Source organism: Branchiostoma belcheri, unplaced genomic scaffold, assembly GCF_001625305.1.
Source record: "Branchiostoma belcheri isolate BF01 breed outbred unplaced genomic scaffold, Haploidv18h27 scaffold15, whole genome shotgun sequence".
Lineage (NCBI taxonomy): Eukaryota > Metazoa > Chordata > Leptocardii > Amphioxiformes > Branchiostomatidae > Branchiostoma > Branchiostoma belcheri.
In genome coordinates, this window is record NW_017802935.1 from 931,990 (window position 1) to 944,450 (window position 12,461).

Sequence of the window (12,461 nt, forward strand, 5' to 3'; positions counted from 1 at the left end):
GTTGCTTGTTGATTGCGCTGCGATGTGGGGTACGAGTACATGAACGTCTACCACCCTATTGAAGTCGTTACCTGAAATAACCACATCAGCAAAATTGAACCTCCTGAAGTCAGTCAATTGCCCAGAGTTTCACCATCACTTTGTAGAAAAAACAATCCGGCCCGTTTTAGGACGGGAAACAAGGCTGAACAAATGAAACGCTAACCGTCGATTCGGATATCAATGATTGAAAACCGCGATTGGCGCGCAGAAATGTTCCTTATTCTTCACGTTATCAGCTAGGAGTGAAACATTTATTCGATCGTCTCGACTCGCAATCCTTTCCATCGCGCCGGTAATGCCTCTTACACCGCGGCATTGCCTGGAATAAATCCCTTCAGTCGCTATCGTTAACTGCTAATGAAACCTTCCTGGATGTACCTGTACCGCCGTCTCACACTCACTTCTCCTGACGATTAAGTCTTACAACATCGCGGCGCGTATAGTAGTCGGTGTTGGCGAGGCGCTTCGATTAAGGCACATCCTCATTTGAAGAGAGAGCTTCCAACATCGCGATCGATCAAGGAGGGGAGCTCCTGTCAGGGGAAATTGTCAAACCGGAGAGAGGAGAGAGCTAGAGAGACGTACGGCTGGTGAGGAGTCGGCGAGGGTACACGGTCGCGCGGGTTTCAGTTTTAATTCATTCCGACATTCGGCGTGACAAGGCGGCGTTTGGCTCCGCGACTGTAACATATTGCAGTTTTGTACCGAAGACGGATCGAAGATCGCGACCCGAAGGTAAGGAAAGTACGTCCTATATATTCATCACTGAAACTTTACATCCTTAGCTTGTGTGACCTAAACTTTTGTCACAATCGAGACTGCACAGCTATGTTATAGTACTGTAGGATGAATGGCTATGTTTTGTTTGAACCAGTAAGGTACATAGTGGTAACAATAAGGTACATAGTGGTAGGTTCTGGTTTCCTCTCATCAGCATGCAGAGACTCCACCAGCAGAATTGAGGAAGTATCGGGCATGACTTCATTGGATTTCAACCTATGGAAGTCCTCAGCCGAACCAAACCTGCGAGATTGACTCTCCCAATGGCCGTACATCAACCAGAACTGATTGCGCAGACAAAATGAAATCATGTATGGCCTTAGCTTGGCGAACATTGTACCTCAAACTCATTCTACCCGGCACACCGGCTTTATGAGAAACCAAATAATTCGCGGGCAGCAGTAATAACGGTGGGCCGTACCTCGTGCCCAAGTACCTGTGTGCATCCAAACGAAGGGGAGTATGACGGAGCGTGCATACGAAATAAAGGATGCCTCAGTCGTATAAGCTTCAACCTCGGCGAACAGTCATAACTTTTGGCACGTTTGACGGCCTTTCATTTCATACCGCAGTAATAGACTTGTTTAAAGAGGACAGCACAGCAATGTTCATAGCAGTGCAGTCGTGGCACTGCGTATTACGTAATGGTAGATTAATGACATTGTTTGTTGCGATGAAGGTTAGACATCCAGGTAACATGTAACCGACACTGTTAACTGTTATAATTACCTGTTCCGAATTGTTTATGTTCTTGTTATGAGGGCTAGCCCTTTATAATAGCCTCCGGCTAGTTGGGCAGTCCTGGCGGTATACATATGTCTTATACAGCCTAATAAATCAAATCAAATCAACATGATGCACAAGACAACAACAGTTCCTCAAGCAACTGGAGAGATCTTGAAATCAGCACGAAATCGCAAGTATCATCCACTATCCTTTCGTCAGTAACTGCCAAATGCATGATCATTGTTTTCATTATCCTAATACATCTGAGTATTTAGTTTCGCTTTTTTTCATTTAATTTTCATTTCATGCATCTATTTACCAGTAAATACACAATCAGGGCAAAACCCTATTTTAGGAGTTCCTGGGTACGCAGACGTTGAAATACATGACACCTCTTTTCACCTCTAATTTAAGTCGTTTGTCTAAAACTTCAAAAATGTCATGCGATAGATCAAATAAAAACGTCGTCCGAAAGCCAGGAGAGATTTTTAAAACGGCACATTTCAGGCAGCGTTTACTACCTTTCCCCATTAACTTCAAAATGCTTGATCATTATTGTTTGTTGCCGTAAAACATGAGTCTTTGTTTATGTTTCCGCCTCTTTTGACTGATACTTCTACAATGTAGTGCAAGAGATGAAAAAAAAAGTCGTTTGAAAACCAGTCTGGCTTCACACGTGACACCTGTGCAATCATGACGTCATTCGTGGATGTGGCATCGCGTCGTTATCATCAGACATAATCACGCTGCAGGACGGAAGATTGCGGAGGTTAGGCCACAGCAAGTAAATCTTATGGATGTGAACCCCACAGACTCCAAATCTAATGCTATATGGCGAAAAAAAACAAGGCGCGCCGAAAAAACAGGATTCCTACATTTTGACATTGACTCAATCATTGCACAAATGGTTTTGATTCAGTGGGAACATCACATATACATAGCCAGCATCACATATCACTGTATCAAACTAAGAAACAAAACATTAAAAAAACATTACTTTCAGAGCCTTTTCTTGTCTCCTCTCTTCATAGTTATCTGCCATCCATGTTCCGGCATGGCAACAGACATCTTTGCCCATTTTCGGCATGGTGACTACTGTCAGAAGGCAACAAAATTTGATTTTTTTCCAAAATCAGGCGAAATTCAATGCGCGCGCTGATGGAATCCATAAAAATTACTTGCTGCGACCTTATCCAATTAAAGTCAACAGGCAAAGACGTCGGACCATTGGTGATTATATTGCCCTTGGAAGGGTGACGCGCGCGGATAACTTGGACATCGCCATGCACGAGACTAAAGCCCCCGATCCGGCAAGGTCGGCCAGATGATCCATCAGCTTGTACAGGGATGTAGAGGAAGGCATTACTGGCTGGCAGATTGTGATGCTGCACGGTTACAGCCAGTTCAAGCGATCTAACGTTAGACAATACTAGTATACCACAAAATGGTGTTCTGGAGAATGCCTCAACGCCAGATTGTGATGCTGCGGTTATGCTGGAGTCAAGATTTTTATTACATTCAGTTCAAATACCACAATATACCGCAAAATGCCATTCTAGAGAAATTTATCTCTTGTTTTTGAGCGCTGTCTAACAATATGATGATAAGTAAATGTACAGTGCTGTAGAGGAAGGCATTACTGGCCGCCAGATTGTGATGCTCCACGGTTACAGCCGGTTCAAGCGATCTAACGTTAGACAATACCACAAAATGGTGATCTGGAGATTCTTTTCTCTCTTATTTCTAAGCACTGTCAATATGATGATAAACAAATATACAAGACTGTACAGGAAGCCATTACTGGCCACCAGATTGTGATGCTCCACGGTTACAGCCAGTTCAAGCGATCTAACGTTAGACAATGCCACAAAATGGTGTTCTGGAGAAGTTATCTCTTAGTCTGCCTAACACTGCCTAACAATATGATGATAAGCAAATATACAGGGATGTAGAGGAAGGCATTACTGGCCGCCAGATTGTGATGCTCTACGGTTACAGCCAGTTCAAGCGATCTAACGTTAGACAATGCCACAAAATGGTGTTCTGGAGAAGTTATCTCTTAGTCTGCCTAACACTGCCTAACAATATGATGATAAGCAAATATACAGGGATGCAGAGGAAGGCATTACTGGCCGCCAGATTGTGATGCTCTACGGTTACAGCCATTTCAAACGATCTAGCGTTAGACAATAGTAGTATTATACCACAAAATGGTGTTCTGGAGAATTCTATCTGACGATAATCAAATGTACAGGGATACAGATGAATGTATTATTGGCTTTTTCTTCTTCTCGGGTATTATTGTCATTATTGGCTTGCAGATTGTGATGCGCCGCGGTTACCGTCGGTTCAAGCGATCTATTGTTAGACAATATAACACAAAATGGTATTCTGGAGAAATTTTTAATCTTTTATTTTCAACGCTGGGCAATTATATGATTATAGTTAATTTGAAAGGCGATGGCCGGGGGAAAATTGCAACATGAAACAAGGTATACAAAGAGTATACAGACAATAGTTACAAGTAGGACAAGTGACTATTCTAAGTGATTATTTAACCAGGACAAAATCACTCAGGCACTTAGATCTATAGTGTGACCAGTTTCCAAGTATCCCTGGGTCTTATGACTAAAAAGAAGCATCAACAATAGATCAGAAATAGTCATCATATATACGAGTACAATAACAAGATGTTCGTAACATAAATACTGTAGGTAAACAATATCAACAGACTCTATCTGCCAAGGTGCTTTCTAAGACCCCTGTATTTGTTGCAGTTCTATCGGAATATCCTTTTACCCAACTACCTCTGAGCCAATACTCGATCACCCAACAACAGAGCAACTAACCAACACAGATAAAGCATTCCTCGAAGCCCCCGTATCGACATTAAACAAGCCTGCAGGATAGTTTTCGCGGTTTCCATGCATACCATTTGTGTATCCTGCCTGGCGGCACGACCCCGCTGGGCCCGATGTACCACGCTTGTCTATGTTTATAGCAGATAAAGATACACCATATTACACGCCACCAAACTGGCACATACATATCCATTTACCCGATCCGAGACGCGTAGGCCCCTGCAAATCAGGTTACAAGAGTTCACCGCGCTTCAAACGGCCTCATTGTTCCCGGGGAGGTTCACTATACGCGAGAGAACCACTTTTTGGACGGAAATGATGATTAGCATAGATTTGCATGAATGACACACACGCGCTCTTGTTATATTACGATGCATCGCCTTGTCCGGGGTCAAACGTGAATTAAAGAGTGCCGTTAGTGTACGCTCGTAGCCATTCACAACGATCTGTTTGCCTGCTTTATCGAAGATGCAAGGACCTGATCATGAGAGGTCAGTGACTGATACTTGTTTTACCGCTTTTGCGATGACACCTTCGTTCCGTGTAGCTATTCTTACACATCGTGTATGTATAAATATACATACCCTGGAAATATATATATGACAAAGGATAATCGATTCAGAACCTGGCTGCAAGGTTGAATGAATGACAAAGGTCAGCTCGCCTGATCCTCGGTCGGATTTAGGAAAGGCGACGGGAGGTAAGGAAGGTAAGCGCCGTTGGAGAAGTTTCGCTCGCGTCTCTACGGGCGAGGTAGCTATAGGGGAAACGCCAGCACCAGCTTTAGCTACTTTGCTACCCAGTCACGATCCGCAATGATGGGTAGAGATGGATACCGGGGAGCGGCAACGCAAAGGTCTTGCTGGAGGAAAGCTGCTATTTGCTATGTTTGTCAGCCGAATTAAAGGGGGCTCTTTCTCCAGAGATGGATGGAGGGCGAACCCTACGTTTCCAGCACGCATGTGTTTTATAATAGTACCGGGGATGGTTGTATACGTGTAACGGGGGAAGATAGCAGCGCCTTTTACCTGCATTGTGTTAACATTACGGTCTAGTGAAGGCGATCATCAATCTAGCAAGTACATTATTGCGCGTATTCGATGGGATATGCATCATATTCGCTTGTCAGAATGCTCCCGTCCCGTCGTTTTTTTGGCAGGATCTAGCTGTACCCGCCTCGTTTGATGATGGTCGTGTACACGATGTTTCACGGGAGCATGCTGGCGTGACCTGTTGTCATGTGGTCTGATGTGATGTAACCGTCTCTCTCTCTGATAGGAACAAAATGGTTACGGAATGAGCGAGGCGATGGACGTCAAGCTGGTGATTTGTACGGTCATCTTTGCCTACTGTTTGGGTGAGTACGCCGCCCGTATCTACTTTCCTATCCGTCACACTGCGTTAGCATACAGAAACGATGCTGCTTACTTTGATGATGCATAGAGATCCGCGTAGAGCATTACGTAATACAGTCTGTCCAAATAAATCAAGCAATTAATTCTCAGTCACTAATGAAAGAGATCGGATGCTATCTGAAACCCTTCGGAGAATTTATCTAGCTGCTTGAGGCATTCTGTATTACGTGAGGATGTTTAGTGGGACAGAAATATAACAGAATATTTCAAGCATATTACATACATGTACCAACATGTTGAAATTAAATTAGGTAAGATAAATAAACTATTCATTACTTATTTTGTTTGAACATGTACGTTTAATGCACGGTGACGGTAACTAATTATAGTATAAAAACGATAAGTGACATTTGAAAAGGCAAGCCACGATTTATAACGGCGGTTACACAAAATCGTGGTCTTACTCGCCCGTTTTATAGCTTTCCCATCAAACAAATCAAAACCCTTCGACGTCGTTCATACTAGAGTGCGTACATGCGCGGGGGAAGTGGGCTAGTAGTCGATATCGTCGGTAAAATTTTGTCTTCGGGTATTGGCATCTTCAAAACCCTTCCTGGTCGTTCGTTCGGACTCTCTGGTCTTTACTTTAGTGCCCATGTGGTTTTCGTTGGAGGCTTTTTGTAATGCTTTTGTTCGTGTGTTTGTATATATATGTATTGCAATGTTAATTTGTATTTGCCAGACATGCAACTGTAACAAATCAGTTTTATTCAGCATGTTTGTGTACGGGCTACGAGGCTGTTTCTTATGAACAAACTGTTAAACCAGAGTGCGTACATGTGCGGGGGAAGTGGGAAGTAGTCGATATCGTCGGTAAAATGTTGTCTTTGGGTATTGGCATCTTCAAAACCCTTCCTGGTCGTTCGTTCGGACTCTCTGGTCTTTACTTTAGTGCCCATGTGGTTTTCGTTTGAAGCTTTTTGTAACGTTTTTGTTCGTGTGTTTGTATATGTATTGCAATGTTAATTTGTATTTGCCAGACAAGTAACTGTAAAAAATCAGTGTATTCAGCATGTTTGTGTACGGGCTACGAGGCTGTTTTTATGAGTAAACTGTTAAATCAGAGTGCGTAAATGTGCGGGGGGAAGTGGGAAAGTAGTCGATATCGTCGGTAAAATGTTGTCTTTGGGTATTGGCATCTTCAAAACCTTTCCTGGTCGTTCGTTCGGACTCTCTGGTCTTTACTTTAGTGCCCATCTGGTTTTTGTTAGACCAGGAAGTTGTAATGTTTTTGTTCGTGTGTTTGTATATGTATTGCAATGTTAATTTGTATTTGCCAGACAAGTAACTGTAAAAAAATCGGTGTTATTCAGCATGTTTTTGTACGGGCTACGAGGCTGTTTTTATGAGTAAAATGTTAAACCAGATTGCGTAAATGTGCGGGGGAAGTGGGCAAGTAGTCGATATCGTCGGTAAAACGTTGTCTTCGGGTATTGGCATCTTCAGACGCTGAATTATGAGGGAGCCTGACAGGTGATTCATCATGACTTTGTATGACTCTAATAAGAAATTATGAACATTAATGACTTCAGCAAAGGAACATTTGACATGACGCCTTATCAGTACTTCTGAATATATTTTGTTTTCAATCACAATATCTCGGCTTAGGTACAATAAGCAATAAGTAACCTAACAAAGCAAATAACGTATTTATTCCTAAAAGGTTATGAGTGTGCTAGAGGAGTGGCAATTTTTTCAAGATTCAAGATTCAATTCAAGATGGATTTATTGGTTCTTCGCAGTTAAAAACAACTGAATTGTAAACCAATTTACAAAACATTGGTATATTAAAACTACAGGTTTGCAATCAATACAGGCGATTAACAAACCAATGAAAATACATGTTACATACATTATAAATTTATGGTCAACAATATATGTTCTGCTCAACTATGAGATATGGATTATAAGCTACCAAATTGAATATGAATGTGCAATGAAGGTCTATAGTTTCAGACCAGCCAACCAGATAATCACTGGAGTCTTGCTTGATATATCACTTTTTGGTATAACATGACAGGTATTCATGCTTACAGCGGACATGTGGATTTTCTAAGGATGAGGGCTGTTGTTGCTACATGCAAGAGTTTCAATAGGATGTGCTGTAATGCTTTGTCATTTTATTCTAAGAAATAATGATAAGGAAATAATAAGCAGGCTAGGTTTGAACTCGTAGAATGCCAAAAAGTCAATGCTGAAGGTTCAAATTATACTTGATCATTTCCAACCTTAAACCCAGATCTAATTCCAGTCATCCGATTAGGACTCAGGAACTGGTCCTTAGGAGTAATCAATAGTATGTACAGTTTCTACTTATTTCCCGGGAGAAAATCCATTATTTCGGATATGACAGTGATAGATGCGCCTTCATTTTGTAGCTGAGGAGCCTATTATTTAATAAAACATCGGGGATTCCTGATATCTATTTGGTGATCCCTAACGAGAGACGTTGCCGGAGATCCTCCGCTATGATGGTTAAAGTAATTATCTGTTGCCGGTGACGGTGACGCATGGCGTCATTGCTATTCATACAACCCCCTCCCTCTCCCTACATGCTACAGTGCCGGTAGTCTCCAAGCAGTTGCATGCAATCAAATCGTGCTTAAGCGGTGTCTGTAGTAATTCCTTCTATCATATGGGGCATATTCTGTCCTAAATCAGATGAAACATGCCACAGTAGTCTCCAAGCAGTTGCATTCAATCAAATCGTGCTTAAGCGGTGTCCGTAATAATTCCCTCTATCATATGGGGCATATTCTGTTCTAAATCAGATCGACTTGGGCTGAATATGTCGTCGTCGGAAGAAACATGCTACAGTGGTCTACAAGCGGTTGCATGCAATCGAATCGTGCTTGCAGTGTCTGTAATAATTTCCTAATCATTTGGGGCATGTACTGTACTCAATCAGAGAGGCTTGGGCTGAATACTAGTATGTCAGCGTCGAAAGATTATATTTCCCTATCATCTAAATGAAATATTTCAGATGTAATCTTTAACAGAAGAACAATAGATATTGAACCTGTACCAGTAGTCTCAAAGTAGTTGCATGCAATCAAATCGTGCTTGAAGTATCTGTAATAATTTCCTCTACGATATGGAACATATCCGGTTCTAAATCAGATAGGCTTGTGCTAAATACTACAATATGTCAGCGTCCAATACTTATATTATCTATCATCTTAATGAAATATATCATATGCAATCTTTAAGAGCAGAACAACCTAGACCACTATTGCTACCTGTCCTAAATCAGATCAACTTGTGCTGAATATGACGGCGTCAAAAGAAATTATATTTCTCTATTCAAACGAAATATTTTAGATGCAGAGAAGAATGCTGTATATTGAACAATATCAACAACTATTGTTACTTCTTGATTTTATCGTTTCATCGTGTCATATGTGGAAGCAGCCCTGAAATGTTTGAGACAACCGTCAAAAGAAATTCTATTCCTCTATTCAAACGAAATATTTTAGATGCAATCTGTAAGAGAAGAATTCTGTATGTTGAACAATATAAACAACCATTGCTACTTGTTGATTTTATCGTTCCATCATGTCATATGTGGAAGCAGCCATGAAATGTTTGGGACAACCGTTATATAAATGTTTCATGGTAGCTTAGCGGACTAAGCTCCGAATTCCAGGAAGCGCGAATAAGTGGATTCCAAGCATGGCTGCGCACTGATCCATTCCTTTAACCGGTTTAAAAATACCCAAGACGTGCTGAATGTATGTTCACAGTCCACAGGACGGGTTTCCGAGAAAAGCACGCTCTCACATATGGATAAGAGATTCCATTGTGCGCAGCCTACACGTACATTACTGTGCTGGGTGGTACCGCTGAACTCGGCTGACTTTTAATATAATCGCCAATTTTTCGTTACTGCTTTGAGCCGACCCCAAAAACGGGAGCCGACCCTTGAAATGTCACTGCTGGCGGCAATCATCCGTGCACTTGTCTAATTGCAAAGCGCCCTGCCAGGCTGGGCATTTGGGCTGACACCGTGATAGAATGCGGGGGCGGGGACAATGGTACGTTGCCAGACTATTCGTGAGAGATTTCCGATTGCCTTCTGTAACTGAAGGCATCTTTCGCATTTTCCAACAGACTGCATTCTCAACTTACGTCCATCAATTACTTCGAGTTTCTTTTGAACCTTACCCATGTAATCTGTATATCTGTATATCTGTATAGTTTAATTCTGTGTAAGATGTAGTTTTAATGTTGAACGCCGTCAGCAACGTTTCAAGACTATTCGTGAGAGATTTCTATTTTTTGTGCGTTTTCCAACAGACTGCATTCTCAACTTACGTCCATTAATTACTTTCCTTATCTTTTTCGAGGAATTGCATGTTTCATTTGAACCTTACCCTTGTAATCTGTATATCTGTATAGTTTAATTCTGTGTAAGATGTAGTTTTAATGTTATAAATGCTGAAAGAAACGTTTTAAGATTATTCGGGAGAGATTTCCGATTGCCTTCTGTAACTGAAGGCATTTTTCCCGTTTTCCAACAGACTGCATTCTCAACTTACGTCCATCAATTACTTCGAGTTTCTTTTGAACCTTACCCATGTAATCTGTATATCTGTATATCTGTATAGTTTAATTCTGTGTAAGATGTAGTTTTAATGTTGAACGCCGTCAGCAACGTTTCAAGACTATTCGTGAGAGATTTCTAAATTTGTGCGTTTTCCAACAGACTGCATTCTCAACTTACGTCCATCAATTACTTTCCTTATCTTTTTCGAGGAATTGCATGTTTCATTTGAACCTTACCCTTGTAATCTGTATATCTGTATGGTTTAATTCTCTGTAAGATGCGGTTTTAATGTTAAACGCTGAAAGTAACGTTGCAAGACTATTCGTGAGAGATTTCCAATTGCCTTCTGTAACTGAAGGCATTTTTCGCGTTTTCCAACAGACTGTATCCTCAACTGACGTCCATTAGTTATTTTCCTAACAGTGGTATTGCCAGTACGTCCTTTTCTTTTAATTTCGGGCAATCATGTTTTTCTCATCTGGACCTTGTAATCTGTATATCTGTATTTTGTGTGAGATGTAGTTTAAATGTGGAACACTATAAGATTATCCGTGTGGTTAAAGGGTATCGTAATAAAGCAATAAGTTTAGCCGTCGCCATTTCCTGCTTTCTGATTATGCATGTACAATGTATCTGGCAAATCCGGTCCAGATAAGTAGGGGTATTAAATATACCCTTACACATTTCTTAGCTGTTTTTACAAACATATAAAGCGTTCAATATGACGAAATAAAATATATGACAAATTATAAGTCAATTGCAGTTTAATTGTACACTTGTACGTACAGTTTTCGATCGTAACACCAGCAGTATATTGATAAGAAAAAAAAGTGTATCGTACATCAATTAAGGCCTTTACAGTAGTGTAAAAAGTGTTTGTTTCATTCACTTGAAATGTCACCTGGCTTGTACCGCTAATATTCACTCTCCGTCTTATTTCAGCTCATGGATTTGCGAGGTGCAGTAAGTACGGCCAGAGGTCACCAAAAGGTACGAGTACTTAACGTGATGGTACAGCTCAATTGTACAGAATAAAAACAAACGATAAGTACAGGGTATAGATTTTGTACTAAATCCTAGTCCTGTGAGACTTATATGGTTGCCTTCTACTAGTGCCATTGTAAATTCCTTGTGCGTCTTCACCCCAATTGGTCGACTGCCAAGTTGCCAGAGAACTTACTCAGGACCCTGATGAAACCGTACAATCATCTGAGATGTATGCGCATTACTGTTTTGGAGTTGTGCCTTGCCAGCTACGTAAGTGGCAATTTAGACAACCCGAGTGCAGCGTTGTATTACATTGTTGCTTTAACATATCGTTACTGTTTCTCCTGAGCACATACAGAAGTATTGGTTTGGGTGGCTGACCTTACAAAGTACGTAGGTTGACAGAACGCGGATGGGGGAGAATGACAGGAGGTCGGAAGGTCAGAAACAGGAAATGGGGTAAACTTAAAGAACTTGGCCTGGATCCTGCAGGAATTAGGTTGGCATGTGGGGGAATTCAGGAAGCTGTGAATTGCACGAGCAATCCTGCACAGCTTTGGCCCTACATCTAATTAAAGTACATCAAACAGTCTCCTCGGCTGTTCCAGTCATTTCACGAAAAACCTAGATACTTTTCCAAAAGGCTAAAATTTCAGATTCTTTAAGATCTAGTAACCTTTAACTTCACCTATTCCCATCCTCATGCTATGGTGACGTTCAGTAGAGTTTTCGATCAGTCTTCCTCAGTATACTGACCCAGTAAAGGCTTGTCACGTCGCTTCTTTTAAGTGTGACGTCAACACTGGGTCAAAGGTATCGGTAGACGATGTCGGCCCCCGTCGCGGTTAATTTGTACTTGACATTGTTTTAACCAGCATGCGGGCGCACACTGACGGCGTACAGGGGGGAGATCAAGTCCCCGGGCTACCCGCACCCCTATCCCTCAGCCGTGCGGGACATATCCCGCCTAGATCAGGGACATGCCGCGCGGGATGTATGTGCTTTGTGCTGGCTTAGGCCAGAATGATGGCCGCTAAATGTGCACATTATGTTGTTTTAATAGCATGTGGGCGGACACTGACGGCGTATCGAGGGGAGATCAAG

At 41.7% G+C, this 12,461-nt stretch overlaps 1 pseudogene; it reads left to right on the top strand.

The window, feature by feature from the left end:
- The first annotated feature begins 344 nt into the window (after positions 1-344).
- The window catches only part of LOC109465169, a 24,061-nt pseudogene continuing 11,944 nt past the window's right edge, over positions 345-12,461 (top strand).